Genomic DNA, 18602 nt, shown 5'->3' with positions numbered 1-18602 from the left:
TATGAGACCATTTCAGAATCAGTGTAGATTGTGGATTCTGCAAACAACAATCATTTATATTCTGTAAATATATTTCCACAGTCTTCTACAGATGGCAAGACTTCCTTTCAAAGTAGAACCCACATGGTAAATGAAACAAAGGAGAACTCTGATACTTTTTATAAGTGCTATTTTTAACTCCATGGATCCTCATCACATCTTATCCAGATTAATCCATAGAGCTGAGGATAATCATTTGGGTGCATGCATCCTTCATTCTTCTTAGGCCTATTTCTAAAAGTTCAAGATTACCCTGGCTCTGCACCCACTGTTTCTAATGGTCAATGCCCAATGCCACTCCTTGGAAAGTGTCAAGAGTGCAAGACTCAAGTCCATGGCAATCAAATGCATTTCCAGTGGGCTAAGGACCCTTACATAAATTGTTAGAATTCTTGTGTGAAAATCCTTAGCAATCATGGAAATGAAATGGAGTCTCACTTTAATTTTGTTCCTGGGGGCTCCCACACCCACAGAGCTGCCACTGCAGATGTTCAGTAGACAGAGAACAGAGTGTTGGTGGAGAAGGGGAGATCTGGATGAGGAGTCTGATGCTGGAGTTCGCTACATCCTGGAGATAAACAGAACTGTGCCTGTAGACATTTTGTTAGCTGTGAAGCGTAGGAGAGGAGGGCCTGACTCTCCAGTGTGCACATGGAGAAAGCAGAATTCATGAAATGTGGTCCTGACAGTGCAGAGCAAGGGATGTAGCAATCAGTGCTCAGATAAAGGAGAAACAACAAACAAACAAAACAGGGCATGTTTCTGTTATAGTTCCTGCCTTCTTAAGACTTTACCCTAATCTTCATCAATACATCCTAAGAACGTTTTGTTTTACTCTCTAATTACTTGCTTTAAACTTTCAAACTATTTTGGTATCACTCTTTAGCATGGGGCAGAGAAAATTTTTTTTTAAAAAAGGGTTTCTTTGGGGACAACTAAATATAGTTTTTAATCTGTTTGATTTGATTTTTATTTTAGTGATACCCAGAGGAATATTCATGTATGAATAAGCCTGAAATAATAAAGCTTGGAATAATTGTATTTTGGGGAAATAGGTCACTTCACAGCTACCATTAAAAAGGCAACATCTTGTAGCAATAGTTCTTTCTGAATGTTGTTCATCAAAACTATTGCTATGTTACCCATTGCAGGTGTTTTTAGCTTGACGCTAATGTTGAAAATGTAGAAATGTAGATTTTGGGGGCAATTTTTGAAGAATAATGACTTTCAGGTTAAAATATATGGGGAGTTTGGAGCCAAAATTCCATTAATAAGATTACTTCAGCTGTACTTCACCTGATTTGAGAAAAACCATACAAGTTCTTCCCAAATTATGAACACTTGACTAATGAACATCTACAGAAAAATCCCCTGTTGGTAGATGGACTTCGCCTCCTGCCCATCCGGGTTTTACCTGGGATTGAGGGTCCCGAGATGATGCTGCCACCCTGCGGTCAATGTGGGTAACTAACATCTACCCCCAAGCGATTTTCTCAGGGGCATCCCACATCTGGTTCAGTTCAGTTCCATTCTGTTCAATAAACCTTTATTGATCTCACATGAGGGCGGGGCAGTGTGATTCGTACCCAGGGGAAAGACCTATCTCCATCTACTTTTCCTGTGTGTTTTGCCAGTTACAATTCGGTTTATTTAATCTCATGCAATTGCTTTATTGGGGCTCATCTTCTCTTAAACCCTTCCCATCCTCCTTTCCCCTCTCGACTCCTGCCTGACTCCCTTAGAAAGGATGTTTCCCCTTCTCCTCTCTCGAGTTTCATTTGTGCACCAGCAATGACACTAATCATGACTTTAAAGCAAAAGTGTTATGCTGTTAGACATTTTTTTGAAGAAAAAAGGAATTCATAAATTTTATGATTTTCCTGTGAACTTCTGAAGAACTTAAAAAGGGTCCAGAGTTCTACAAAAGACTCTTTTTGTCTTCTCATTGACTTGTGTGTCTACAGTGCTTTTATCCACTTCTCCTGAGGCATTGACATTGAAGAAAAAGATTCATTCCTGTTCTCATCCATTTTTTATTTTCTAGAAAAAATAAATGTTGCTTTTTACTATTTTTCATCATAAGTATGGGCCATTCAACTCATGTGGGTTAAATTGACTTTCTTAAGATTATCTGTGAATATAATCATTATTATTTTTTTAATTTCTAGTGTATAATCATTAATAAAACCATTTTTAGGGAAAATTTATTCTGAGTTCAAATAAGTAGCTTTGAAGATTTTGAAATGCAGTCCACTTGAACATGAGTATTGTCTGCAATTGAAAAAAGATAAATTTGAGGTTATTTTGTTTATAGTAGAAAAAGATGTTACTTCATAAAATAATTTATCATGGAGTTTCTAAATAACATGATCTTCTTAATGCATTTAAATTGTGATTCAATTGCAAAGCATTTAGAAAGAGAATTAGTTATAAATCCAGTGAGTGTAAACATAGATAGAAGCAGAAAAGATCAAAGAATTTGGAAGATTTACACAATTCTGTTAGTTCCAGTAAGTACACACATATCTGAAATATCCTTACTTGCAATCAAAACAATTGTGAAGAGTAATTACAATAAGAAATATGTAACCTTCAAATAAATTCCTAAAATTCTTGGTGGAATTGCTAAATCAAAGGGTATGTACATTTGTAATTTTGACAGATACAGTAGTGCCAAATTTCTCTTCCCCCTAGAGATTAAACTAATTACATTTCTAGTGTTTATTTTTGAATCCCCAAATACATCATTATTTTTGTTTTATACGGTCAGTGTTCGTTAGATTTATCCACACATGTATAGCTTCCTGTGTTCTTCTTTCCTTCATCTTTTCTGGCCCTCCATGTGGAATCATTTTCCTTTTTTAAAGCATATCCTTTAGAATTCTCTTTAGTGAGGTCCTGCTGGTGCTAAACTCTTTGTTTTCTTTGTCTGAAAATGTCTTTACTTGCCTCCTCCCTGTTTGTTTTAGTTTCACTTGATGTATCCAGATGTAGACTTTTTTCCTACTTAGGATTTCATGAGCTTCTTAAATTTGTGGATTTGTCTCTTTTATCAGTTATTATCATTTCAAATATTGTCTTTTACTCACTCGTTTTTCTTCTGTTTTTAGGACTCTTATTGAATGTACATTAGACCTTCTTATTCTATCTTCTATGTTTTTTAACCTCTTTTCTGTAGTTTTTGTCTTCTGTACTGCATTCTAGATAATTTCTGTTGACCAACATCCAGCTCACTAATTTTCTCTTTAGCTTTTTCTACCTGCTGTGGAACTATATCTGAGCAACGAAAGTTTTTCATTTTTAGAAGTTCAAATTTTTTTGTTAATGTGACTTTATAGCTCCTGATTCCCCAGAGATGTTTTCAAGCTGGTCTTTTACTTAATACATAAAAATGGTTGTTTTATAGTATGCACCTGAGAAGTCCATCTCTGAGGTGTCTATTGCGGTGACTGTGAAGATGCACCTTTGAGATCTCTGATTTCAGGGGGCACTAATGGCTGATGGCCCCAGGGGCTGTGACCTGATCTCCATTTCCATGTTCATGTGGAGGACACGTCTCCCACAGGATGCTCCCAGCTGATGACTGAGGACAGCCAGGACTCTGAGGGAGGCCTGTTTCTGGGAGACATGGAACTCCTCTGACAAATGGCTCTGGCTCCAGGACTACCCATTAGCCTTAGGGAACTTTCTTAGAACTGCATTGCAGCTTAAGATTCTCCCCCCAACCTTCCTTCCCTCTCTCCCCAGCATTGTGGTGTGACGCCTCCTCCTAGTCCCTTGGCTGCCTTTCCATTTTCCCTTACAGACATTTCCCCTAATAAATTCTTTCATGTCTAACTCTGTCTTGGTATCTGCTTCTTGGAGAACATGGACTAACACAAGGAGTACCCGAAATAATTCAAGAAAATAGATGATAAATGAGGATTTGAGGCTGCTTCCTGCACTGCCCAGTGGGCAAAGACAACACCTATCCTGGCTGGCAGATGGCATGAATAGTCCCTGGCACCAAGTGAGGGCTTCATTACTAAAGATTTCACCAGTAATGACAGGAAAAAGTGTCCCAGTGAAGGGGCTATGGCAGAGATGCAGGCATTCAAAAGATATGGGGGTGTAGGGGGTGAGAAGCCATGTCTACAAAGACTGTAGAGTCCCCTGATTACAGCTAAAGTGTGTTGATGCCCTGAAGATGGATAATGAGAAACTGGGGCCCTTGACAAATTATTACAGGTTAGCTGTAGGAGCCTCAGTGGTAACTTACAAAGGGGCCTTCTCCTGCAGTGGAGGAATATGTATGGAACCCGTGTGATTCACTTGGGTGCAGCCCAGTATTCCCTAGCCCTGTTGCAATTGTGAATGGAAACACACAACAAGCTCAGCCTTAGAAGAGTGTGATTATCAAGGGCTCAGACCCTCAGGAATGAAGGTTTGGTTCACACCACCAGGTAAGCCACCAAGACCTGCGGTGGTAATGGCTGAAGATGAGGTGAATACAGACCAGGGAAAGGAGTAACAGCTGCAGCCCAGGAATCAGCTGCAGCCCAGGAATCAACTGCAATGATAGGGTCGTCATTCCCCCAGTCTCCTTCAGTGGTGCCATCATAGCTCCCTATATCCTTGATCTCCTGGGCTCAAGTGATCCTCCCCGCTTAGCCTCCTGAGTACTACAAGGCACGCATCACCACGTCCAGCTAATTTTTAAAATTTTTTTGTAGAGATGGTGTCTCACTATGTGGCACAGGCATGGAGAATTATTTGCAAATCATATATCTGATAAGGGGCTAAGATCCAGAATATATAAAGAACTCAACAACAAAAAACAACTCAATTAAAAAATATTTTGAATACATACTTCTCCAAAGAAGTTATACAAATGGCCAATAAGCACATGAAAAGATGCTCAACATCATTAGTCATTAATAAAATGCAAATCAAAACCACAGTGAGATAAACTTCACATTCATTACGATGGCTATTATAAACAAACAAACAAACAAACAAACATAATAAAAAATGTTAGCAAGAATGAGCAGAGATTGGAACCCTTGTGCCCTGCTAATGGGAATGTAAAATGGTGCAGCCACTATGGAAAACATGGCAGTTCCTCAAAAAGTTAAAAAAAGAACTCCTGTATGATCCAGCAATTCCATTTCTGGGTATATATCCAAAAGCATTGAAAGCAGAGATTTGAAGAGGTAGTTGTACATTCATGTTCGTAGCCAAAAGGATGAAGCAATGCAAGTATCAATCAAAGGATGAATGGATAAAGAAAATGTGGTATATATATACAATGCAATATTATTCTTCCTTAAAAAGAAATGAAATTCTGGCACATGCTACAACACAGTTGACCTTTAAGGACATTACGCTAATTGAAATAAGCCAGTCACAGAAGAACAAATGCTGTGATCCCACTAATTTGCTTTACCTAGAAATAGTCAAATTCATAGAGACAGAAAGTACAATGGTTACTGGGGCTGGGGGAGGGGAAAGGGGAGTTGTGTAATGGGGACAGTTTTGCAAGACGAAGAGTTCTGTGGGTGGCTGGTGGTGATGATAGTATAATAATGGGATTGTCCTTAATGTCACTGAACTGTACCTTTTTAAATGGTTGAGATGGTAACTTACACGTATTTTACCGCAATTTTAAAAAAAGTTCACAAAATAATACATACAATAAAATTCTACTAATATAAAATTCAAAAACAGTCAAAACTGCATTGATAGATGGTAAAACTGCAAAGAATAGCAAGGAAATGATTCCTATAAAAGTCAAGATGAATGGTTATTATCGCTAGGGGAGGGGTGGGAGAGGGGCTTTTGAGGGAGTGGGCCATGTTCTATTTCTTGATTCTTGTTGGCATGTGGATGCTCACTTTTTTTTTTATTTATTTTTTTTAATTTTTTTAATTTTTTATTTTTTTTAATTTTTTTAATTTTTTTTTTTTTGTGACAGAGTCTCACTTTGTTGCCCGGGCTAGAGTGAGTGCCATGGCGTCAGCCTAGCTCACAGCAACCTCAAACTCCTGGGCTCAAGCGATCCTACTGCCTCAGCCTCCCGAATAGCTGGGACTACAGGCATGCGCCACCATGCCCGGCTAATTTTTTCTATATATATATTTTAGTTGTCCATATAATTTCTTTCTATTTTTAGTAGAGACAAGGTCTCGCTCTTGCTCAGGCTGGTCTCGAACTCCTGACCTTGAGCAATCCACCCGCCTCGGCCTCCCAGAGTGCTAGGATTACAGGCGTGAGCCACCGCGCCCGGCCTGGATGCTCACTTTATGACTGTCTTTAACTGCACAGATATTTTAGGTATTCTTCTCTATCTTTGATATATTTCACAGTTAAAGAAAAGAAAAAGTTTAAAGCACTTTACTGCTATATGATTATTCAACCAGACAATACCGTGGCAAAAGTAGCTAACAGTTTGCTGGAAACCTCACAGCCTCCCAGCTAAACAGCTCTAGGGTTTCTCTTTCCATTCTTCCTGGTGGGTTTGGAACAGGCAGCTCTCCAGCAACCAGCATCGCAGGCGCCTGGACCCACACTGGGGAAGGAGCCAGGAGAAGCCAAGGGCTGATGCCCAAGACTGGTCTTGGAAGTGGATCTGGGGCTTGAATTTTATTCCCTACCTCTTTGTGACACTCCATTCGTAATTCTTTGGTGGTTAAAAAGCATCAAGTGGTGACGTAAACCAGCCAGAAAAGGACAAATATTGTATGATTCTATGGATATGAGGTACCTAGAATTGTCAAATCCATAGAGACAGAAAGAACAGTGGTTGCCAGGAGCTGGGAGAGGGAGAAGAGAAATGGGGAGTTAGTGTTTAATGGGTAAAGTTCCAGTCTGGGTTGATGAAAAGATTCTGGAAATGGGTAGTGGTAATGGTTGCAGAAAAATGTGAATATATAGCTAAAAATTGTTCAAATGGTAACTTTTCTGTTATGTATATTTTACCACAATAAAAAAAAACTAAGTGGATTTTTTTAGCCTTAGTTATTCAGTTCAGTGTCGAAAAGAAAGATTGCTTTAAACTCCAAACTGTACTTTGCAGTATTTCTAAGTGACCGAGCAGACGGCATCAGTATTATCACCCACAAGAATTTACTGACCGCTCACTCTGTGCCTTATCTGAGATGAGTGCTGTGATTGCAGGTGAAAAAAATGACTTTAAAAATATTATTCATTAGTAACCAAGCAACTCTTTGCATTCCAAGAGTTTCAAGTAAAGTATAAACGACTTCAGATTCTCTTGGGTGCCAGAGACAAAACTAACACATGGTACGTCCCAAGTATTTAAAGAGCTAGAAGTTCACCTCTGGGGTGCAGGGGACAGGAAGCATAGTGGTAAATATAGAGGACTTGGAGGAGGTTATTGCCATGAAATGTGGCAGAGCAACAACAGAATAAATAAATAAATCATGGTATGGTCACAGAGTGATTGCTCTACAGCGACCCCAGCTACACACGGCAATCAGGATGAACCGATGCTAAAGGGAAAAGGAATCACAAAAGAATATAAACATGATTTTATTTAAAGTTCCATATACAGTTCATAAATAGGCGAAGCGATTCTATATTATTTAGAATGAACACATGGAGGAACTAAAGAGCGAAGAAATAATTGCCTCAAAATCAGGAGAGTGACCTCTGCGGGGGGGGGGGGGGGGGAGCGCGCTCAGGAAAGGCGCGTGGCGGGGCGCCGCTCGGTGACAGCTGTCCTGTGCTAGTTCTTGACCTGGGTCATGGTTACACCTGCTTGCTTTATAGCTGTTTGTTAAACTCTACATTTATAGCATTATATTGCTCAAAGCCATAATAAAAAGCACACAGGAGCAGCGCTATCTGCATGTGGCTACTTCACTTAGTGTGGGGACCGTGGAGGAGGATCCCATAATGTTTTGCAGTGGCGATTTTTTCCCAGAGCTACCCAGACAGACACTTCTATTAAAATAAATAAATAAATAAATTGTATTGTGTATATTTAACATCATATTACCACATGATGTTGTAAGATAAATATACATAGTAAAATGGTTACCGTAGGGGAACAAATGAACATAGTCATCATCTCCCATAGTTACTCATCCTCCCCTTCCCACAATCACGAGCAGCTATGATCTACTCATTTAGCAAAAATCCTGAATACAATGTACTATTATTAACTATAGTCCTAATGCTGCACATCAGATCTTTTGAGTTGTTCATTCTACGTATTCGTTACTTTGTATCCTTGGACCTACATCTCCCCATTTCCTCCCCCCCCACACTAATATCCATGGTTTTCTTCTCTATCTCAATATATTTGACCCTTTTTTATAGATTCCAGATACAAGTGAGATTATGCAGTATTGTTCTCTAAAACGTAGAGCTGAGTACTCAAGAAATTCTCAATATCCAGAACTGAAAACTAGAGCTGTGAGCATAGTCTGAAGTAGCAGCAGGCAAGTGTCCCTTAGAGTATAGGGACGTGGATTTAACTTTCATGCGGGCACGAGAGATGGGGCCTGGGACCCACTGTTGACAGGAGGTAAGAACTGAGATTCCCATGTAAGTCTGGGACTCTTAAAAGGCAATAACCTCAGTGAAAAAGATCAGAAAAAAGCCTGTAGTCTCCATCCAAGGACACCAGTTCATGTTCAGTTCTTGGCTTGGGAATACTTTGACCACTAGAGTGTATTTACTTTAACAGACTCTCACTGAAAGAACCATTTAATTTTCTTCTTCGGGAAGAAGAAAATTGTGCTCAGAAGCAAAGACTGAGTCACAAGAACAAATAGAAAGCAAAGAAATATATAAATTTTTGGCTAAGTCTAAAAGGCACTATTAGTATGTCAAATAACAAAATCAATAATAACTTTTGAGGATGTAACAACAATATTGTAACTAAAGTACTGTAAAAAATAACATATAAGGTTATGGGAGTTTTAAAATGCATTTTAAAATTCTGGCCAGGCACAGTGACTCACGCTTTTACATGGATCAAAACATTTTTATCATGGTGGCCACATTCTCTTATATCAGTATAATAATTTGAAATTAATAATAAATAGACAACAACATTTATATTTTTGGAAATTAAAAAAACTTTAAAAAACTAAAGAATTGAAAAATCATAATGGAATAATAATTCCTAACAGTAATTGAGCACTCACTATGTGCCAAGCATTCTTCTATGCATTTTACATGTATTAGCTAATTTAATCCTTATACTGACCCCAAGTAAGAACTATCCTTACATCCATTTTACAGATAATGAAACTGAGGCACAGAGTGATTCAATAACTTGTCCCAGAGGCAGAGCACAACCTTTTTATCACACCCCCAAACTGCCTCTTCACTTAGAAAATAAGTATGTAACTGAATGATCATGAAAATAATAAATATAAAAACATATGGGGTACACAAAAAGGGTAGTAAGCGGGAAATGTATCATCTTTAGATGTTTATATCTTAGTAAAAAAGGAAAGTCTGAAAACTAATGAGGCAAATACTCAACAGAGTAAACCCCAAATAGTAGATGCAAGGAATTACTAGAAAGCATAAATCGATGAAATAGAAAATGAAGAAACAATGGAGAATATGATAAACCCCAAAGCTGATGGGCTGTAAAAACTAATGAAATGGAAAGGCCTGCAAGCAAGATTGAGCACGAGAAAATGAGATAAAGCATACACACAACCATGCTAGGACTAGAATGAGTTGTTGTCAAAGAGGGAGCAGAGGTTTTGAAAACCATAAGAGGATTTTATTCACAACTTAATGACAATAAAGGAAAAAAGATAAAATAAAATGGACAATTTACTAAAATAAATATAACATATCAAAAGGGACTTAAAAGGCAGAAAACCTGAATATATCAATAACTATGCTTCCATGATATTATCAGTAGTTAAAAAACAACCTATCAGAAAACCCAACCCTAGAAAGAAGTACTGAGTATAACACATGGTTTTCTGAATGATATAAAAACTTTTTTTAAGCAGAAAAAGAGGGACTGTTTCCCAACTTATTTTATGAACTAATACAACCTTGACCAGAGCAATACGAGAAAGGAAAATTACAAACCAATCTCATTTGTGAATATAGTTACAAAAGTCCTAAATAAATTTTGGCAAATAGAGTTCTAGCAATTAATGTAAATAACAGAACATATCATGAACAAGTTGGATTTATCCCAGAGTGCAAAAATAGTTTAAAATTAGAAAACTGTGTTTATGTTATTTGTCATATTAACAGATTAAAAGAGAAAAAAATAAGAGCATTTTGGAAAACACAGAAATAGCATTTGATAAAATTCAGCATCAATTCATGATACCCTTTTGTTTTTACTAAAACAGGAATAGAAAAGGACATCCTTAGTCTATTTTTAATTTCTCAGGAAAATAAAAATCTGAAGCAAATTTGGCAAAATGTCAATTAAAGCTGAGTAGCGGGCACAAGAGGTATTTGTACTATAATTCTCTGAACTTAATTTTTTGTTGTGTTTTTGGATCATCTGGATGTCAAATGAAAAAATAATTGAAATAATAGAGAAAGTGATGATATAGAAAATTCATAAATTGAGACACTAAAGAAAGAAAAGAAACAAATGATCACTACAAAATTGAGCAAAAGGGAATAAGATAACCATTGTTCATACCAGATTTTAGATAGACAATAAATACGTGAAGGGCTCAAAGAATTGGGAAATAGAGAAGAAGAGGTAAAAACTTACAAGAGATAGAAAAAGGAGAAATAACGACAATGAAAGAAGGTAATCCAAATGAAAAGTAGAATGAAACAAAAAAGGCAGTTTGAATCTAGTAGAATAGATTTATGGAAACAAGGAGTGTTAATTTAAAAATGAAGAGGAGGAGGAGGAGAAAGAAAAAAGACAGTCTCCCACAAAACCCTGATAATATATTAAGCAGAAAAACATTCCTTTTTAGGGCCAAGGGTTTTTTCTCCTCACCTGCATTAGAGAACAAACCGCTATGCTCACATTACGATTCTGTGGCTGTGAGCTTTTTGTGGAGTCTGACAGCTGCCAGCCACACAACTTCTCTAATCAGGGGTGCAGGCAGCCAATTGCTTGTTGTAATATTGGGGCAAAAGAGCATGTACACTGTCCTCAAAATAGCACATGCATTGAAAGGTGTTGGAAGTTAATGTTGGTTTCGGAAAATGTATATAAAATGCTTTATAAACTGTAACATACTATATAAGTGGCATGACAATTATCAAAGGTGAAGTAGAAGGTATTACAAGGGTAAGGCAAGCTTTACTTACAGAGTAACACCTTAGCAGGCATTAGTACATAATAGCCTTCATTCATTTCTTCATCCTTCTTGAGTGCCTGCAGGACATGAATGAGACGCAGGCTCTGCCCTCAGAGAGCGTGGAGGCCTTTAGGGGAGCGTGGGTACCTGTATAGGATACCAGGCAGACAGTGGTGAGCACCGTGAGAGCAATAACTGCCTCCTGTAGGGACGAAGCACTGTATAGTGGGGAAAATAAACTTCTCTCTACCTTCTGAGGTTTGATAATTGAGTCTATGAAATAAACTGACAGTCGTTAGATCAACAGGAAAAGAGTTTATCACATGCACGGGGACATCACAGGGAAGAAAAGCGAGTACTGATAACACAGTGAGGTTTAGAAGCTTACATGCCTTCTTTACAAAGAGGGTGGAGAGACGTAGGTGACTTAGGGGAGAGTAAATGATTTGGGGGGAGATGAAGAGGTGATAGCCTGTGACAAAATCTGTCTGGGGGTGATGTGGACCCCTGGTCTCTTCTGTGATGTGGTTAACCCTCCCTGGTTGGTGAGATTTCCCAGGAGGAGACTCCTGACGATTCAGTTTCTGTTTAGAGGATGTGTCTCTGGGCAGTTAAAGGGAGTCCAGAGACAGCTCTTCCCTGTGCTTCAGGGGATGGCGACGGGGAGACCGGGGAGGGCTGGAGAAGGTCAGAGAGACCTTGCTCCTGAGGCTGCCTCTGGGGCCTTCCACTGTCCTCTAGTGCAGGACACTCAGCAGGCCAGATGTCATACTTTGGGGTATCATTTTCTGACCCCAACAATGGCCAGCTGTTAGCAGCCAGGAAGGCTCTGAAGAGGAGGTGGCAGTCACTGGGACCTTGAAGGACAGGGAATACTCGAATATGGAAAGATAGAAAAAGAACTCAGACAGAAGTAGTTTTCTTTCCTTTCACCTAACGTTTGGATAACTTTGCCTGTCATCCCTCCTGCCTTGAGGGAATTCCGTCAGGTCTGGCCTCTTGGCCGACTGTTGTCGTGGTTCTTTGGCTCCTTGCTTAGAAAATTCACACGCGAGGCTGGTGTGACAGAGTGACCACAGACGGGAAGCAGTTCCACACGAGGAAAAGAAAGGGGGCTATACGAAGGGACAGTGTGTTCCGGGGAGGAACCGGTCAGTCTCTCCAAGTGGAGGAAGACGTTTGAGGACGCCCAGACGGTTTCCTTTTATTGGCCTGGTCCGGGGGTGGGCTCACCTGGTCCGGGGGTGGGCTCACGGGAGGTGAGGGATGTTACCAGGTGATTAAAATACACGATTGACAGGTGCTCTTAGAACAAAGCTGCAGCTCCGCAGGTGTGTGTGCCTCAAAACCTCAGGTTCCTGCTCTCGGTGGTTGTTGGCTGCTTCTCCTGCAGTCCCTCCGCCTCCCCCCCTTCTCCGCCCCTAGAAACGGTGCTCCTGGCCTGTGTCTGCCACCTGCAGATTTGGTCTCTGCCTCACAAGTTGGACAGAGGCCAGGTAAATCTGGATTAGGAAAGAAGAGGTAAAAGTCGGACGTGAAGAGCCCCTTAAGGACCCCTGGCCTGGCAGGTTGAGCGGGAGTGTAAAGGGGTATGCGGGTGTCTAAGTCCCACAACGTGGTTGGGAGCAATTGTGGAACTCCAAGTCTCAGACCCACACAGTCCCTTCTTCTTATCCTGCCTGTGGCGATGTGTAAGCAGGAAACAGTGAAGGAGTGGTACCTACCCAGGCCTTCCCCACGCCCAGGGACAGGCGAACACTGACGGGGTCAGCTTGTAACCCCACACCGGCTCCCCTGTTCAGAGGAATCAATTTGATCATATGAAACTGTCTCCATAGCCCAAAGCATGTTCACTTATTTATGAATCATCTGAAAAGGCAAATAGAAATCTTTTACTGGACTACTTCAAAATATTTCATAGTACAGTGAATCCTTTATTTAAATTATCAGAGTTTACAGTATCCTTCAAATTGCATACTTAGGATGACCAGTTTGAACAATGATTTTTTTGTTTGTCTGTTTTGAGACAGAGTCTCACTCTGTTGCCTGGGCTAGAGTGCTGTGGCATCAGCCTAGCTCACAGCAACCTCAAACTCCTGGGCTCAAGCGATCCTCCTGCCTCAGCCTGCTGAATAGCTGGAGGCACACGCCACTATGCCCAGCTAATTTTTTCTCTATGTATTTTTAGTTGTCCAGCTAATTTCTTTCTACATATTTTTTTAGTAGAGACGGGGTCTCGCTCTTGTTCAGGCTGGTCTCGAAATCCTGAGCTCAAACGATCCGCCCGCCTCGGCCTCCCAGAGTGCTAGGATTACAGGCGTGAGCCACCGCGCCCGGCCATGAACAGTGATGTTTCTTATACAGCTGAGATACCAAGTTCTCCCAATCTGTGCTGCGTGGTCAATGGCAGGTAGCAACTTCCTGTGCCAGGTTGATAGAGACCTGCCCTGGGAAGCTTGCCCTGAAGAACAGATTTCCCTAAGGGAGCCACTGCTATAGAACTGATAAATTATGAATGTCTTTTTTAGATGTGCTTGTAAAATATTTTACAAGCCAAGATGCATAAAGGCGTTGATAGGTATGAAGCCGGTTAAAGGTCTTTGGGTGGCTGATGGTCCAGATCTTGTTAATTAAAGTGCTTAGACTAGCAGCATAGCATCTCCTCTTACAAATGCAAACTCAGGCCCCACCTGGACCTGGATCCCCAGGTGATTCGTATGCAGATTAAAGTTTGAGAAGTTCTGGTTTAGACTTCCTTGAGAAGAAGTTCACCCCCACCATGCCCCTGTAAAGATTCTCTAGGAGAAAGGCAGCTGAACATTACTATTTTGTTTACTCTGACAGTAATGTGGATATCAAACAGGTCAAATAATATCCTGATTATTTTTCATTAATATATATATTTTCCTGCTAGTTACACTGTTTCTCTTTAGTCCTCAGAAAAAAAAATTAGGAAATTAGGTGCACACGTCCCTTGGTATTGTGGGGAATTGGTTCCAGGACACCCCTGGGGATATCAAAATCCACAGATGCTCAAGTCTCTTATAGAAAATGGTGTAGTATTTGCATATAACCTACGCACATCCTCCCATATACCTCATATCATTTCTAGATTACTTATAAAACCTAATACAATGTAAATGCCACGTACATAGTTGTTAAACTGTATTGTTAGGAAGTGATGACCAAAAAAAAGAAAATATCTGCACATGCTCAGTACAGATGTAACCATCCATTTTTTTTTTTCTGAATATTTTTGATTCCTGGTTAGTTGAATCCACTGATGCAGAACCCATGGATACAGAGGGCCATTGTATATTTAAATCTAAATTTAGCTCTGATTTGAAATATTCAAATTATGAAAGTATATTAAAAATCAACACAATACTTTTGATTGCATGATTATTAAAAGTAAAATGATACCTTAAAAAAGCTTTAGCTTACTATATCTTATTTTCCTCATATAAGGTCTTATTCATTAAATTGTTGGATGTTTGTGAATAAATATCATTCCTATTTGTAAGATCCAATGACAGGTAATTAGTGAACTATACTGCCAATTACATACTTTCAATATTTATAGACATCTGTCACTTTACATTTTAACATAGTCTTACCATATGTGCTGCTGTCTTTTAATTCCAGTAATTAAGTTTGTGACCAGATACTGTGAAAATGTAGTTGTAACATTGTCAAATTGGTAATCAAGAGGCTTTCTTGCTGATAAACTTTCTATTTTTAAAAGGGGAATTGTTACAAAGGTTAAACTTGTCCTAGAATCTTGTTCCTCTTTTGTTAAAAAAATTTTTGTACACTTTTCAAGTCTCCTAAATTCAACTAAAAATGTATCCCCCAGCATCGGATATACACGGTTGTGCTTGGGTAATATCTTTACTTGGTGTCATTATTTAATATGTGAAATGTATCAATAATTTGCTAGAGGCCAACTTGGTGGCCTGTAATATTGGCAGTTTGGGAGGCTCTGAAGGAAGTGAAAATTTTGTTTTGTCCTCTGGCTCACAACGATAGCAACTAGTCCAGGAAGCAGCCTGCACTAGGACAGACTTGCAGGATGTCAGACTGTTACCTCCAGTAACAATCCAGGGAGATAACTAATAGCCTTTGTAACAATTGGCCCCAAATGACCAGGACTTGATTAATAACAGACAGCTTCCCGAAATTTTGTTCCTGCTTCCAACTTAGGACCACCCAGAGGAAGCCAAATATGCACCCCTAACCAATCTCATAGGGTGCCCCACCTCTACGTAGCCCACATGTAGCTTCCCCACACCCACAGCCTCCATCAGGGTGTGCCTGAAGCCTTCCCCCTTCCCACACCTCTGCCTGCCTTTGAGTCTGGAGTCTTTGCCAGAACACAGGTAACATGACTGATTCCCTTGCTAGAGGAAACTCTGCTTGTTCTCATTTGATTGGTGTTCATCTAATTTGTACACGATCAATACATTAAGTATATATTAAATGTCCTCTATAAGTGTGCATTCTGGTGGAGAAGACCTAAGACCCAACAGAGCAGACAATCTAGTTGGGAAGCTAATACAATGAAACAATCATGTGTAAAACTGAACCGTTTTTGTGGTAATAGTATAAAATGATGAGGCCTACGGCTGACACGTGGGTACTGGCTGTTGGTTGGGCTGAGAAGGTGAATGTAAGACCAAGCTACCAACATTTCTAGCTTAAGAGAAACCTGGGTTGACACAACCTTGAGGTCTTTTCTATCCATGTTGGCTTCCACACTATTTCCTCTAACTGTAAGCTCCCCTGTGTCTGGGGCTTCCCTTGATCCTATGGTGTGGAGATCACCACAGCAGGGGCTGTTTTGTCCTCACTTGGAAACTCAGCTCTGGTCTAAAATCTGGAACCAACCTGATTTCTGGCAGGCAAGAATTTAAGGAATTTATCTAGCTTGGTATGTGGATGGTCTAGCATCTTAAGTCCTTTTTATGCATCTGTCCGTCCATTCAACAAATATTTCTACTTGTCTCCATTTTGCTTGGCAATGTGTTCAGTGAGACCTTGTCATGCTGACATTTCATTTGGTTTAGTAATTGAATTCTTGCCTTATACCTTATGACCAAGGCCTACTTTGATCTCTGCTTGAACCCAGTTTTATAGTTCCAAATTTTCTTTTATTTATTTATTTATTTTATTTCATCTTATTGTTATGGGGGATACAGAATTGCAGGTTACATACGTTGTCCATGTACTGCCTTTCCCCTCAAGTCAGAGCTCCAGGCATGTCTGTTCCCCAGGTAGTGCGCGTTGCACCCATCATGTAGGTATATATCCCTCCCTTCCCCAACCCCTTCCCGAGTCAGCACCTTCAAGCGTTACCATTCCCCAAACGGTGCGCAATGCACTCATTGTGTAGGCATACCCTCATCCCCTCCCCCACCCCCCACCTCAGTCTGATATCCGATTGGTGTAGTTCCAAATTTTCTGAGTCTTTTTCTTCTGCTAGTTTTCCAGTTCCTCTGAAGACCAAACCCTACTTGTTCTTCTCACCTTGGGGTGTGGGGAAGTTCAAGTCCTGCTCCTTCAGTGCTCGGGTTCTCAATGATGTCACATGACCATTAATGTCCTTGAGGGCTCTATGCATCTGTGATACTGACCACATGGTTTCTTGGACTTCTAGGCCCTGCACAATTCTCCTGGTGCTTGGCTGCCCCAGCTGCTTCCCATATCTGTCTGCTTTGGTAGAGATTACTCCAGTTCTCAGCTCCTGGTGGTTTGGCCTATTTTCTTGGCTTATTCCAGATCCACATATGTTTGAGCTGTGGATATCTCAAGTCAGGGATGATTCCCACCTTTCTGCATCAGGAAGACATCTCCGATCCAACCCCTAAGTGAGGCCAAGTAGATGAGGGTGATGCATAAACAGGGTTCCTATTTGCAAAGCACAGGCAAGGTAGTGGAAGAGACAGACAGCAAATTCCTAGTGACAATGCTGGGTAGAAACCTAGGAGCGTGAGATCCCAGGGGCACCAAGGAGGGTGCCACGGGAGCAATAAAGGCCATCTAAATCAACATGGGACTTCTTTACCTGTTGTTGGGAACAGATACCTTTGTTCCAGCGACTGTGGTGTCATCTTCCTACAGTTTGTTTTAGTCTTCCCTTGCCTTTGCTATTTAGAGTGCGTGTTCTCTTTTTAGTATGGGATGAGTCTCCAGCTCCTGGCTTATTTGCCAAACACAGACAAAGGTGCCCTGAGCTAGAATGGAACAGATGCACCAGTTGCTGGCTTTTCCAGGGTGTGAGTGTGTCCCTGAGTTCACAGCCCCACACAGCTCAGCACGAGGCGGTGGTGGCTGGGTACATGCAGCCGTCTTCCGGCTGGCACAGATGCTTCTGACATCTGGGAGGATACGGCATTGATTAAAGCTTGTGATAAAGCTATGGCTTCTGTTCTAAAGAATGGCGACATTTGTGAAACTTCAGATAAACCAAAAGGCATACCTAAAAGAAAACCTGCTAAGAATAAAAGCCAATAAATAAATAAAAGAACACCACAACTCCCTTGAAACAGTGGTAAGTTGGTGACAAGTGCTCTGCCATTTGGTCAGAAGAAGGCTGCATGTCCCCAGCTATCGCTGCTTTTAGTTGTGTTGCGGTTTACACTGGGACATGGAAAGGAGAGTGGAGTGAGATCTGCTTGATCTACTTCCCCGACCTCTGAAGTACTAGTAATATAGAACAGAATGCTCAAGAGAACGAACATGAAAATCAAGTTTTAATGGATGAAAATGAGAACGCCAGGTCTTCTGGAAATAAATCAAATAATATGAAATCAAAAGCTACTCCATGGGACTCTTTTCTCTCTCCACTGTGCCCCATGCCAGGGTCAGGACTGTGACCAGGAGAGCCAGGTCTGAAATTCAGTGGCTCCTGCCCACCCCCACCCCACCAGTTATTCCTCCCCACTTCTTGATGACCCTGTTGCTTTGGGACATACGTTACTCTCTGGGTACATGAGTGGCTATCATACAGGCTATTATATGGGTTTTAAGCAAAATAAAAAAGAAGGAAGGTGCTCACATTTCAATTAAGGAGTAAGTCATTATATTAACAAAAGTCTCCTTATATTAATAAAAGAAAATCTCACTTTTGCATAAATTTTATGGTTTGTGGAAAATAAATGTTTCTGAACATTTAAAAAAATTGAAGTATTAAAAAATTGAAAACTTAATATGAAACAATATTGAAGACATTTTGATGTCAAGATTATTAGATAAAAAGTTGATCTACGGCCCCTCTAGAATTCTCATGGTGTCCAAGTACCA

The 18602-nt window shown here is 40.3% G+C and overlaps 1 pseudogene; it reads left to right on the top strand.

Moving 5' to 3' along the window:
* Positions 1-18368, top strand: part of LOC138398759 (survival of motor neuron protein-like) — a 36018-nt pseudogene extending 17650 nt beyond the window's left edge.
* Positions 18369-18602: the final 234 nt, after the last annotated feature.

The sequence above is a fragment of the Eulemur rufifrons genome, chromosome 18 (assembly GCF_041146395.1).
Source record: "Eulemur rufifrons isolate Redbay chromosome 18, OSU_ERuf_1, whole genome shotgun sequence".
Taxonomy (NCBI): Eukaryota; Metazoa; Chordata; class Mammalia; order Primates; family Lemuridae; genus Eulemur; species Eulemur rufifrons.
This window is presented reverse-complemented; position numbering and strand designations above follow the sequence as displayed.